The 14,090-nt window shown below is 43.3% G+C and overlaps 1 protein-coding gene across 3 annotated transcripts in view; it reads left to right on the forward strand.

Annotated features, from left to right (window-relative positions):
* The first annotated feature begins 3,830 nt into the window (after positions 1-3,830).
* EXTL3 (exostosin like glycosyltransferase 3) overlaps positions 3,831-14,090 on the forward strand; it is a 131,141-nt gene continuing 120,881 nt past the window's right edge. The window contains exon 1 of one of the 3 annotated variants that reach the window (XM_027069762.2): positions 3,831-3,955. The gene's annotated coding sequence lies outside the window, so the exon portion shown is untranslated. The remainder of the gene's footprint in view (positions 3,956-14,090) is intronic. The other 2 variants (XM_027069768.2, XM_053216656.1) reach the window with 2 other exon arrangements.

Genomic DNA, 14,090 nt, shown 5'->3' on the forward strand with positions numbered 1-14,090 from the left:
TTTAGGGTGATGAGAAATTATGGAAATAGTGGTGATGGTTGCACAATATTGTGAATGTAATTAATGCCACTAAATTTTTTGATGAAAAGTGGTAAGTTTTATGTCCTATATATTTTCCCACAATAAAAAGATAGTAAAATTTAAAAAAACAGGGATTTAATAATAAAACTATAGATGTGACTCAAGATCCTGGCATGGGAATAGACTCATAGAGCTAGGAAAAGAGTAAAAACTTAGAGGAAACACAAGAAGAAGGCCTAGAATCAAGAAAACAGAGCTTGTTTGGGAATGGCAACCTAAAAGAGTGAAGTTACCAGGAGCAGAGCAGGAGATAAAGCTAGAGGGATGAATAGACATCAGATCGGGAAAAGCCTGTGTGCCGAATGACAGTGAACTGGCCCCAGGAAAGGGTTCTTAAGTAGGAGGAACATTTATATGATCAGGTTTGCCTGTGAGACAGATCGCTCTGGCAGGTATGGGGGATGTGTTGTACAAGAACAGTATTGAAAGCAGTGCTGAGTACGAACACTGCCAGGTGTGGCTAGGCAAGAGTTACTAAGCTGTGGCCCAGGCTCACCACTAATCTCCACCATATATACGACACCCCTGAGATACAGTGTCAGTGACAGGAGACCCACCAAGTTGTCTTGGTTTTCTTACCTGCCTTCACACAAGCTTTACCCTGTTGTAAGAGGAGCCCACATGTGTCCTTTGCTGGGCTCAGCCTGACACCAAATCTCTACACTGGGAGGAAGTCCATATGGGATTTAGCTCAGTTGACAAGGATCATCTGTGTGAGCCCTGGAAGCTCTAACCTAAATGTGTCGCTTCCTGGTAAGGTCATCCCGGGAAAATGCCCTCATAAAGGAAATAAAAGAGGGGTGTTTCTCTCCAGTCTGAGAAAATTCTGATCACCTCTCCTGCCCTAAAGCTACCTGTCCTAATTCTCCTACCAGACTGGGTGAGCCTCTCTCAGCTCTGAAAGAATGCACTTCCTCCTTTTTGCCTGCTCTGTTTGACCTTCCTGCCCATCGGCCATCCTCACTGCCCTGGAGGCTATGTGTGGACCCTGCTTCTCACTGAGTCATCCCACTGCCCATGGCTCCCCACTAGTACGGCTGCCAGCCGGGGGCTCTTCTCCTAACCCACAAGGGGTGCCCGTTCTCTCCACCTCTCACTGGGGTGCTCCAGATATGGCTCCCTGCTCCCCAGCTTTGAGACTCTGTTAAGCCAGTTATGGGGGCTTAGCGGTGTGCTGGAGCTTCAACTCTGTGTTCAGTGAGCTCATGTTGGCAGCTTGAAATCAGCCATGGTGGGAGTGTTTACACCACAGAAATCTGTAAACCCCACAAATGAGAGCTTTTCTTTCTGGAGAGCCAGTTGTCCTTTTTATCAGTATACCACTGACTGGGCTTCTGGTTCTTTAAACAAATGAACAAACAAGCAAACTGATTCAGAAATCTTAAGGACTTCATTTCTCTCAGAGATCTTCTGAGTCCTCATCACCTCAGAAGGTAGGAGGCAGGGCTCAGTGAAGATTTAGAGCTTCTCTTCCCACCCACGTGGTAAGGTTAATTGGGAGAGGCTGGCTCTGTTTGGGGAGACCAGATTCCTCCCCAGTAGGGCATCATCCCCCAAGCTGCAAGGGCTCTCATCAGCCTCTTGCACTAAACATAAATTCTTCAGCAGGAGGGTATTTGTGGGTGCCCTCCAGTGATGGGGATCCTGCTTCCTGTAATTCTCAACCCATGTTCTGTCTGCCCATGTTCCTGAGGTTCAAATGCAAGAGAAGCCACCCTCCTCCCAGGCATTTGGACACATCTTCAAGGCCTTGCTGCAGGAGACTGGACACATCAGATATATTATCTTTAAAGCCTCTAGGCTTTGTTAGCTCATTAACATCCCCAGTTTCAACTAAAAAGGCCTGGATGGTGTTAAAAGACAGAAAGAAGAAAGTTGTAATCAACTTGGTTTTACTGTGTTTAAGTTGTTAGGGTTTTGATATGTTTTGAGATTGCATACATTATACTATTATTTTTGTCATTCGCCAGGTACAATATTCGTAAGATTACACTTGGAATCCTGTGATGGGTTGAATTGTGTCCTCTTTCCACCCCTCTCCCTCACCCTCCAATTACTAAAGTCCTAATCATTAGTACCTCAGATCATGAACCTATTTGGAACTATGGTTGTGGATGTAGTTAGAAAAAAGGAAGTCATACTAAAGTGGGCCCTTAATCCAATATGACTGGTGTCCTTATGAAAGGGGAAAATTTGGACACAGGCATGGATGTAGGGGGAACACCATGTGAATGTGAAGATGGCCGTCTACAAACCAACAGAGTAGCCCAGACAGATTTTTTTTTCCCTCACAGCCCTCAGAGAGAACCTTGATCTCAGACTTCCGGCTTCCAGAACTGTGAGACAATACATATCTGTTTAAGCCCCCCAGTCTGTGGTACTTCCTTAGGCGGTCCTAGCAGATTAATACACCTCCCCACCCCACTCCCAATAAATTTATTTCCTTTTGTGTCCCACCAGCATTTGTAGACAAGTAAAATTATCATAGTTCACTACAGCCTCAGAATTTTTTCTTTTTAGATAACTTTGTTTATTGCTTACAGCCAGGGGAAACTGAAATCTTGCATATACTATCCAAAATTAGAACTAGCCCCAACAATTTAGAATGTTTAAAAAATTATTTAATAAAAATAAAAGAATCTTAAGACACATTAAACTGTATTCACATTCTCCAAAGTTTCTTTTTATATTTGTGAACACATACATTTTCACATGGTTGGAATCATTGGCTTTGTGCTTTCTTGTGTTCTGTGTTTTTCATTTAACATTATTTGATAGAAATCATTCTACAGGGTGATACTCTTCATATTCTTATTTAAATAGGTTCGTATTATTTTTGTGCCTTTCATGTATTATCGGTCATTTGTTATTTTCTAATTTTTCACTATGAATATTTTTATATAATTTACTTTTTAAAAATATACTTCTTTTGAACTATTTCCTTGAGGTACACATGCCCAGAAGAGAAAGTCCTGGATTCCAGTTTCCTAGTTCCTGTTACATTTTTTCCCCATATTCTCTAGACAGGTTGAGCCCATCTGTGGTTTTACCAGAAATAAAAATTAAGTGCAGATTTTTCCATAACGTTGACGTCATTTAGTCTTACAATTTAAAAAAATGAATTTCCCTATTTTAAAAAGCTTTCCTGGGGCGCCTGGGTGGCTCAGTCGGTTAAGCGTCCGACTTCGGCTCAGGTCACGATCTCACTGTCCGTGGTTTCGAGCCCCGCGTCGGGCTCTGTGCTGACTGCTCAGAGCCTGGAGCCTGTTTCGGATTCTGTGTCTCCCTCTCTCTCTGACCCTCCCTCGTTCATGCTCTGTCCCTGTCTCAAAAATAAATAAATGTTAAAAAAAAAAAGCTTTCCTTAGTTTCCTTAGTTTTTACTTATATCACTACCAGGCAGGGGGCCCCAGGCACTTTGAAAGCATCTGGGTTTATAGTGCTATTTTACTGACATAGGAGCGATGTGCAATAGACACTAGTTCGCTGGGGTGGCCTTGGGCGGTCGGCCTTCCCTCTCTCTTAGCTTGCAGCTCCCGCCGCTCCTGCGAGTGCCCCCAACGTGAGCCCCCGTCTCCCTTTGGAACTGCACCCACCAGGGGTCAGCGTCCGCCTAGCTTTGGGCTCTGGCTTCCCACAATGCACCGGGCCCTCTAGTCCGCGAGCCGGGAGGGGACCAAGCGGCGGCGGCGGCGGAGCCCGGAGGGTTTGGGGCGCGCGGGCCAGGCGTCCGGGGGGCGGGGCTGAGGCGGGGGCGGGGCCAGGCGCCGCAGCCGCTGTGGCCCACAGCTGTGCGGCTCCTGCGGGCGGCCGCCGGGATTTACGTCGCACCCTTCCCAGCCTCCGAGAGCTGTCCACCTGGCGCTGTAGTAAGGTAGGGGGGCTTCTCAGGACCGTCCCTGTGGCGGGGTGTGTGTGGAGTCTTTTCTTGTTCAAACTGGAGAAGACTTAAGCTGCCAAAATTTAGATATGGAACAACCCGGTTGGCTTCAAGGGATCTGTTTTAAAACTCTTTTGTCTGCGACCCCTTCTCGGCTCCCTCTAGACTCTGTTGGGCTTTGGGAAGCCTGATTTGGGGAGTTTGTGCCTGGGTAATTTCAAGCTCTTGGTTCATCCGTTCTGCCTTGTGTGTGCAGACTTCGGGGTGGGGTTAGAATGTGTGAGAACTTGTGTGGGTGTGGGCTGGGTTTCTTCGGATGTGTGCATGTGTGAGAACTCAGGAAAATTTAGATGTCGGTCGGGGTCTGTTTCACAGTGTGCGTGGGGATCCTGAGCCCCTGCTGTTTCAGGTAGTGAGTGGCGTCTGTCGCGTGCGCCTCTTGCGACACCCTATCCGGAGGTGGCTATCCTCTGATCGAAAGCCAGTGAGTGTCCTCAAGTTATAATAGACCCAAACACACCGCACCCCAGGACTACTTCCCAGGACCTGCTTCCCGGCAGTCCCTGCTGCCACAGCCAGAGCCCCCTTAACAGCACAGCTGAGCCTAGTTTGGAGATCGCACAGTTTGAGCTTTCCAAAAAATAAAGTTTGCCAAATTGAATGCACTGAATGGGGGAGTGGGCACCTGCGATAGCTTAAGCTTGTTGGCGTCTGTCCTCCTCAGCCTGTTTCTGGGTCACACTGCATGGCTCCATTCATTCAGTCTCCCTTCCTGGTAATAATGCCAACCCAAAATAATCCCATCCTGAAAACTCCAGGCTTCGGTTCTAAAATGATGTCCCTTTTGCCCACTTCTAAAGGTTCAGAAAAGCCCATTAGTCCTCTGATCCCTATCCCCAGCGTAAAATAAATTATATTTTTAAAGGTATATAGATTTTAAAAACCCTTACCCTATATTATATCCATTCTAATCATTATCAATTGATTGATTTTACTTATGATATACATGCAGTTTCATTTATTGTTTAATAATAAAGATTATAACTAGGAAAGCTAAAAGATATATTCTTCAGTTGAACGTGATCCTAATTAGCAAACTAGCTCATCATAAAAGGCAGAAGATGGGAAATCAGACAAGCTTGATTCTAAAACATTTCTGCCTAGAGGTGCCTGGGTGGCTCAGTCAGCTGAGCGTCTGACTTTGGCTCAGGTCATGATCTCATGGTTGGTGAGTTTGAGCCCCGCTTCTGGCTCTGTTTTGACAGCTCAGAGCCTGGAGCCTGCTTCCGATTCTGTGTCTCCCTCCTTCTCTGCCCCTTCCCAACTTGTGCTCTGTTTCTCTTTCTCTCAAAAAAATAAAATAAAACATTTTTGCCTCCAAGAAAAGAACTGTTGGATGATTAAATTTTCTTTATTGTTCCTTTCAAATATAAAATGCCATGAATCAACACAGATTCTTTTTTTGCTAGACACAGCTCTTGATTGGAGATACCAATAAAAAATAAGAAAATTCTTTCAAACTGTAACCACCTTACGTATGCCCAAGGAAAGAGGGTAGGTCTAGAAATTGTTAGGATTCTAAATTTTTGTTAAGCAGGGATTCTTAATGGTCCTTAATGCTGTCTCTGGGTACTTTGCTCCAGAAACGTCAGTTCTCTATCAAAATGTGAAATTATGAATTACTCGTTATGTAAAATATTTTCTATTTGGAAAAGATTTGTATTCTCCACATTTAACATTACTATTATTTTTATAGCATTATGTATTTATGAGTAAAAAGATACAAACCTTTAAAAAACTAAATACAAGAAAAAAATTGTGTTGGTATACATCAGTGGTTCCCATCATGAGGTCTTCAGTTATTGGCAATAAACCCAAAAGATAAAACCAAAATCCAGTATTTCGTTAATAGTCACCAACACCCATAAGAACGAGAGGGGACTCTTTGAAGCTTAAAAGGAGCAGTTTAAGAACATGTTAGAGATAACTTTGCATAGTACATTGTAAGCATCAGTGAGTCCATAGCCTCAAGAGAGTCATATGGAAAGACACCGACACCCACATAAGGAAACTTAAATACAAATTCGTGGGCTCACAAAAAATAAGCAGATCAAATGTTTCCTATATCAGCTGTAAATATATGCATTTTAGGTTAGCTTAAACAACCCATTGCTTTTACAGTCTTCCAATGCCCTTATTCAAAAATGGCACAGCTGGCACAGTTCTTGCTTCTGAAGGAGATCAACTTAAAAACTGACCTCTAGCCACAAGCTGGTTTACAGGAGTTAGCACAAACAAGCAACTCATAATTTACTCCTTTCTTGAGCAGATCTTTATCAGGCACCTACTAAGTGTAAGAGTGGACTCACTGCTTTAGTCTATTCTCTTGTGAAAAATAGCTGTAGGGAAGATCTCTTATTGGGGGCCGTGTCATCAGGACCATACAATTAGGGGCCTAGATAGTTCTTGCCTGCTAAGGAAGCAAAAGCATCTTTCAAAAGAACCGTGAAGGGGCGCCTGGGTGGCTCAGTCAGTTAAGCATCAAGACTCTTCTGGCTCAGACCATGATCTCGTGGTTGGTGAGGTTGGGCCTCACCCTGACAGCATGGAGCCTGCTTAGGATTCTCTCTCTTCCTCTCTGCGCCTCCTTGCTTGAACGCATGCGCACACGCGCTCTCTCTGTCTCAAAATAAATACTTTTTTTTTTTTTTTAAAGAAGAAGCACCATGAAGACCAGAGGACCTCAATTTAAAGACACACCAATTATTTTGGAAGGAGAAGGGGATAGAGAAAATACCTTTAAATATTTCCCCTTTGGCTTCTATCCCTTATGGTGCCAATTAACAACAACAACAACAACAACAAGACACCAAATTAACAAAAAAATCATTATATAGTGATACTAAAATTATTCTAATGATGGAGTCATGTAATATGAGATTATAGAAGCATTAACTCAAGAGTTAATCATATGTGAACTATCCCAACTTTACAGTAAAACCACCCTAGTTGTTCATATTCATATATTTATTCAATAAACATCCTAACACTGTGCTAACACTGGAAATGCAAATAATCTAACCCCTGACTTTAAGAAGCTGATTTAGTTGGGGAAATCAACCTACAGATAATTCCAAGAAAGTGTGTGCTTGGTGTGATGATGTTTGCTCATGGTGCTATGGGCTCCTATTATGGTTTGGTGGAGTTGGGAAAGGCCTTCTGGAAAAGGCAGTGCCTGAAATTCATATGAAAGAATGACTTTTAGCCAGGAAAGGGGAGGAAGAGTTCTCCAGGTAGAGGGGACAGGTATTAACAAAATCATGGGGGTGAAGTGGCAATATAGGAGGCCTACAAAGATTAGAAATAAGACTGAAGAGAGAGGTAGGGGTCAGCGCAGAAAAGGCCTGGGCAAGGGGGAGGGGAGCCACTGAAATCTTAAGCGGGAGAACAACAGGATCGTATGTGCTTTAGACAGTTACTCTCAAGCCTGAGTGAAGGCTAGACCTGGGAGGCCAGGAAGTAGGTGGCGATAGCAGTGATTAGAAAAGCAATGATAAGGGCTTAGCATTTGTAGAATGCATTACTATTTCTGGCTTTCTCATATTTTCATTTGGTTTTTAGAACCACCCTTTGCAATCAGGGTAGGGTAAGATTCATGTCTTCATTTTCTAAGTGCTTACCTGAGTGCTTTGTGTGCATCATCCTCGACCCTCATAATAACTCTGCAAATTAAGTATTATTAGGTTACTCTACAGATGTTGATACTGAGGCAGGGTCAGAAGTGGTTCCAGATCCAGTGTCTAGTGCAGGATTCATTCTGAACAGCAAATGGCCCCTGCCCCTCTTGAGAATGAGGCAAGACAACCCTTCTAGGCAAATCTATACCCTGGAAACACCTCTCAGGAGTCAGCCTGGCAAAAAGACTGCAATACCAGTTTTTTTAATTTTATTTATCTTGAGAGACAGAGGCAGCATGAGTGGGGGAGGGGCAGAGAGGAAGGAGACAGAGAATCTCAAGCAGGCTCTGTGCTGCCAGTGCAGAGCCCAATGTGGGGCTCAAACCCACAAAACCATGAGATCATGACCTGAGCTGAAACCAAGAGTCTGATGCTTAACCAACTGAGCCACCCAGGCACCCCTGCAAGCCTAGCTTCTTAAGTAGTTCTGTCTTTGCATTTAAACGTCCCATTGAACAAAACAGTGTGACAGTTCCTCAAAATAGTAAACATAGAATTACCATGTGATCCAGCAATTCCAGTTCTCGGTGTATTACCCAAAAAAGTGAAAGCAAGGCCTCAAACAGATGTTTGTATGTCTGTGTTTATAGCAGCATTATTCACAGGAGTCAAAAGGGGGATCAACTCAAGTGTCCATCAGTGGACAAATGGATAAACAAAACGTAGTCTATCCATACAATGAAGTATTATTTACTCAGCCTTAAAAAGGAAGGACATTCTGACATGTGCTTCAAGACAGATGAACCTTGAGGACATCATGCTAAGTAGAGAGCCAGTCACAAGAGAACAAATAGTGTAGGATTTTACATATGGTAGAGATGGAAAGTAGGCTGGTGGTTGCCAGGCACAGGGGAAGAGGAGAGTGGGAAACTGCTGTTTAATGGGTAGAGTTTCAGTTTAGATGAGATGAAAAGAGTTCTGTGGATTAGCAGAAGTGACGGTGGCACAACAGTGTGAGCGTGCTTAATGACTGAATGGTACACTTAAAAATGCTAAAGTGATCAATTTTATTTTACCACCACCGCCACCACAAAAAAAAAAAAAAAAAAAAAAAAAAAGCCTATTGAGCCTATTGAGCACTTTGGTCAGATGACCAAAGTCCAGAAACTTTAAATAAATTTGTGATAAGAAGACTAGGCAATGTAAGTCAAAAATTAAAGCAGACATCTCGAAAGGCCCAGCCCAAGCAAAGAATGCTGGCTGGATTCCCGGAGGACAGATTACAGAAGTGTAAAGTTGGAAGGTCCCAGAGGTACCGTTTAGTTCAACCTCCACCTTTTACAGATGAGCACAGTGAGATCCAGAGTCGTCAAGTGACTTGCCCAGGGTCACTGAGCAAGTTCAGGCAAAGGGAGAATTTAAAGCAAAAACCTGGCCTCTGCCAGACAGTTGTGCCTGGTACTGGCAAGGCACCTCTTTGAGCTGACAGAGGTGTGCTTTGGCTTTCTTTCTAAGGAGAAAGAAACCAGGATTTCCATCTTTATTAGCCTTGCTGCAGTCAATGCAGAGGATTACAATTACTGCAGAAATTTGCGTGCTTGGCACTGGTGTTTGGTTGCTGGCTTTGTCTAGGTATCATGGTGGGAAAGTGGGGAGAAGTTAGAGTTTGTTCATTCATTCATTCATTCATTCATTATCAAATATTTGAGGGCCTCTGTTGTGCCACATATCCTTTCCAGTTTCCAATTTTTCCATCAAGTAACAGCTGTCTGCCAGCTTTATTCTAGATGCTGCTCTGCCAATCACCCTTGGACATAAACTCTAAGTTGCATTAACCTTCCTGACTTACAGAAAGGTCAAGAGGGGAACAGATACAATTGGAGGGGAAGTGACGTGAGGGTGACAGATACCAAAGAGAGTTGTGCTTCCCGAGAGGAAGCCACATGGAGCTAAAGGATTCTCATTAGGACGTGTGTCTAGTGGCTGCAGACCCATCAGGATGGGAGTCCTACTCATGTAACTCTCCCCGGCACAGACAAGTGTGGGGATTGCCTGAAGTTCTTTTTTTTTTTTTTAATTTTTTTTCAACGTTTTTTATTTATTTTTGGGACAGAGAGAGACAGAGCATGAACAGGGGAGGGGCAGAGAGAGAGGGAGACACAGAATCGGAAACAGGCTCCAGGCTCCGAGCCATCAGCCCAGAGCCTGACACGGGGCTCGAACTCACGGACCGCGAGATCGTGACCTGGCTGAAGTCGGACGCTTAACCGACTGCGCCACCCAGGCGCCCCTGCCTGAAGTTCTTAATGCCTGCATGGAGGGTCAGTGATACCCACAGTGGGAACCCCAAAAGATAAACAAAAAGAGTGATACACAAGAGACAAGCAGAGGTAGAAAGAGAGAGATGTGGAAGACAGGGCAGTCTGGAAAAGCCCTGATATTCATGGAATGACACCCCTATCGTGAGGCCTGTAAGGATAAAGCCAGGTTGGCCCTTCACAACTATGTGCATAAAGGTGAATGGAGCCTTTTTTCTTTCTAGTGTATGGACTTACCTGCTTTCAGGAGATCTTAGGTATAGGACATAAGGTAAAACAGAACTTAAAAAATAAGGCACTAGGGTAGTTCAGTAAAACAAGCACCAGATTTGAAACCACTTAAGAAGGATGGGCACATGAGAAAGTCACAGTGCCTGGTGTAGAGGAGACACACAGTGTATTCAAGCTAGATTTAAAATTGTAACATGTAAAAGTGGTCATAGCAGTGAAGCAGAAGTAGATTCTACTAGGCACCTGGGATGAGACGCTTTGGCATGGAATTTGGCTTTATGTTTCTTGGAAGCCACAATATAAAAGGAAACAGGTTGGGTTACATCATATTCTTATTCTGGCAAGATAAAATATACAGATTCAACTATAGAGAAGACCTTTTTTTTCCCCTGGAACTAAATTCAAAGAAGGATTTATCACATAGGCTCCCTTGAATATAATTTTGAAGCTGTGGACAATATCTTCAATACTATTTTATAATCCACTCTGAAAACATCATGCAGATAGGAATGGTTTTTATGCAACTAACACTCTTAGCTTTGGTGGAAACTATCTGGAGTTATCACTGGAAGTGTAAAGTACTTTTCTGTTAGAATGCTGTTGTGGTAGGATCCCAGGGGAGTCATTTTCAGGAAGTTACCTAAGGATGAGTCATCAGAAGAACTTGGGGAAGCGGACAGAATTGGACACCTGAGCAGGAAAAGGCTTAACTGTTCATTGAGTTTAGTCATCTTTACTGTCATAAAGAAGAGTATCCCTTGGCAGGAAACAAGAACTGAGTGGCCCAACAGGCATTTAAGCTTTGAAGCAAGAATAGAATAAGCCCTGTGCTACTCTTGACACAAGATGGCGGGCTCCAGGAACAATAGTACCTGCTGCTCATGGGTCGACCAGCAAGTAACAAGCAGGCAGTGAATTTACTTCATGTTAACTAAACAGGAGGTTGTGAGGTAATGGAAAGGCCACAGGCTTTGAAGTCAGATAAATCAGGTTCAATTCCTAGCTCTGCTACTTATTAGCTATGTGATTTCACAAATTACTTCATTTTTCTCATCCTCCATAGGATGGTAATATCTTCCTTTTATGAGTCATTTTACTGATCAGGGATAAGATGTATAAACAAAAATAGTAATGGTAGCTAACAATTATTGATGCTTACTTTGGATGAAGCATTATGTGAAGTGCTTTACATGCATTATTTTGTTTATTCTTCAAAGCAGTTCTCTGTGGTACATACTACCTGGCACCTAGGTTCTCAACAGTTGGTGTGTATTAGTATTATTGGTATCAGTTATAATAATAAACTGAGTAGATAAAAATGAAGGAGGCCATCTTTGCCCTGGGAACTAGTGCCTGGAATAGGGGTCAGCAAACTTTCATCCACAGGCAATCAAGCTCATATCTGTTTTTGTATAGACAGTGAGGTAAGAGTGTTTTTTACATATTTACATGGTTGAAAAAGGTCAGAAGAATACTATTTCATGACAAATGAAAATGATGTAAAATTCTGCCCATGCTGGAAGAGATGATCACTCCCACCTTTTTGCCCATCTACCTCCTATCACAGCACCTGTCCCTTTATATTTACTTAGTCTATGAATCCTTCAAAGTTAGGGAAGATGTCCTAATCGCTTACTTCTGGGACGTGGTAACCTCCATGTGTGAAGGCTGAGAAGGAGAATCACAGTATTCTAAAGGAGGAATGAACTCTCCAGCTCAAGAACCTGGAAAGATAGGTAAGAAATGGGGCAGATAGACGAAAATCCAGGCAAGGAGGACCCAGGATAGCAAAGTTCCTGGCTGGGTTTTTGTTTTTGTTTTTGTTTTCTGAAGAACATTGAGTAATTCCATTTAGGAGTACCCTCAACCCTAAAAGACAAAAAACACTCTTCAGAGTATTGGCATCATAGCTTCCTGAAGATAGACATCACAAGACTCCATTGTAATTTAGAGAAGATGTTTCAGGAAGGGCTGAGCTAATATGGTCCCCAAACCACATGATGGTAATGGAACAGGGTATATGGATAAACTTGAACACATAGATAGCTAACTGGATGGAGGAAGGCCATCTCTTCATGCAGATGCCTCACATGAGTTCTTGTCACTCTCGTCTGAAACTTCAGAGTCTTGACACTGCAAAGGGACCTTATCTAGTAGCCTCTTGATATTTGATATTCTGTCAGCCCAAGGGGTTGTATCTGCTCTTACAGAGAGCAGAGAGCTGTTGCCCATAACTTCGATCTCTTCATTGAGCTGTCACTAAGATCTCAAAACCTTTAGTTTACCAGCATGGTTTGAATTTTGATTTGCTTTGAAAACCCAGACTCCTTATCATCTCCTAGCCTGCTGCATCTTATCAGCCACTTTGGGCTTGGTCACGCCATTTTGTGAGATCTTCCTGTGGTTTATCTCCATCAAGTTGGCAGTTCACTGTGCAGAAAAGCTGAATGTCATAGCATACTTAACAGTTCCTCCTTTAGATTAGTAATGACGAATATTCCAGTACTAACATTTTCTTTTATTTATAAAAGAGACTCTCTTATAATGGTCTCGTTTGTAAATCAGTTGTCTCATTATCATTAGAAATTTACTTTAAGGCTTCGTTCTTTCTTCAACTTACCAGATTTGGGTAAAACCAGGGAATGGTTACTGTCATAAAGTGGGCCCTCAGAGTTTCTAGTCAATTCTTTTTTATTTTCCTAGCCTCTCTCCTGTTCCCCAGAGCAAGTTTTCAAACAGCCTCTCTTCTCCTTAAACCTCCCACCACCCAGGTTCTCCTTGCTCTCCACAAAGGACCATGCCCACTACTTTACGGGGAAGATAGAGGCGGTCAAACAGTAATGCCTTGAGTTCCTACTGCCATGTGAAAATGTCTGGTTAATTTTGCATGTATCCTCTGCTCTTTCTGTACAGTCCCAACTCAAGAGGTATCCTTCCCTTGAGTTAGGGCCTGCCTTTAAATCTGTGCCTTGGTCTGTGCTCTGGACCTTCTCTACTCTCCTTCTCAGGGACCCCTCCCAATGATTGCTGAGTCCTTGGCCCTAGCCTTTATACATGCCTCCATCTCACCCATCTGAAAACCACTCCCTCGGGCAGCCCTTCTCTTCACGACATGACTTATTTAAAAAAATTTTTTTACATGTTCATTTATTTGAGAGAGAGAGAGAGAATGAATAGGGGAGGGTCAGAGACACAGGGAGACAGAGGATCTGAAGTGGGCTCTGCACTGAAAGCAGAGAGCCTGATGTGGGGCTTGAACTCACAAACCATGAGATCATGACCTGAGCTGAAGTCAGACACTTAACCAACTGAGCCACCCAGGTGCTTCCACAACTCAGCTTCTTGATTTAGAATTGTTTCTATTCTACTTCCTCATCTCAACTCTTCAGCTTTCTTTACTCTGGCTTGTACTCTTATCACTCCACTGAAATTGTCCTTACAAAGGCCACCGAGTACTGCCGTGTTGTTGACCCCAGTGCATTTGTCTTATCTCTCAACAGCATTTGACTTTACTGACTACATGCTTCTCTTTGAAGAGTTCTCTTCTTTTGGCACTATACTTTCCTGGGTTCCTTTTTCCTCTTGCTTTCTTCTTGGGCTCACTTTCTGTGTCACCTCTTCAGTGGTAGTTCTACCCTGGGTTCTGCCCCCACTCTTCCCAGCGTTCTTTCGGTTCCAAGTAATAGGACCCCAATTCAAATTGAACTGGACGACCTACCAACCAAACCACCACTACCACCATCACCACCACCAAAAACCACAGCAAAGGAAATGCATTGATTCGTGTGCCTGCTGGGATAGCCGGTCCAGAGACATAAAATAAGGACGTCACAAACAGCCTCACTCTTTCTATCTCTTAGCTTTGTTCTTCCTGTGTTGACTCCATTCTCAGGCAGCCTCTTT

The sequence above is a fragment of the Acinonyx jubatus genome, chromosome B1 (assembly GCF_027475565.1).
Source record: "Acinonyx jubatus isolate Ajub_Pintada_27869175 chromosome B1, VMU_Ajub_asm_v1.0, whole genome shotgun sequence".
Classification (NCBI taxonomy): domain Eukaryota; kingdom Metazoa; phylum Chordata; class Mammalia; order Carnivora; family Felidae; genus Acinonyx; species Acinonyx jubatus.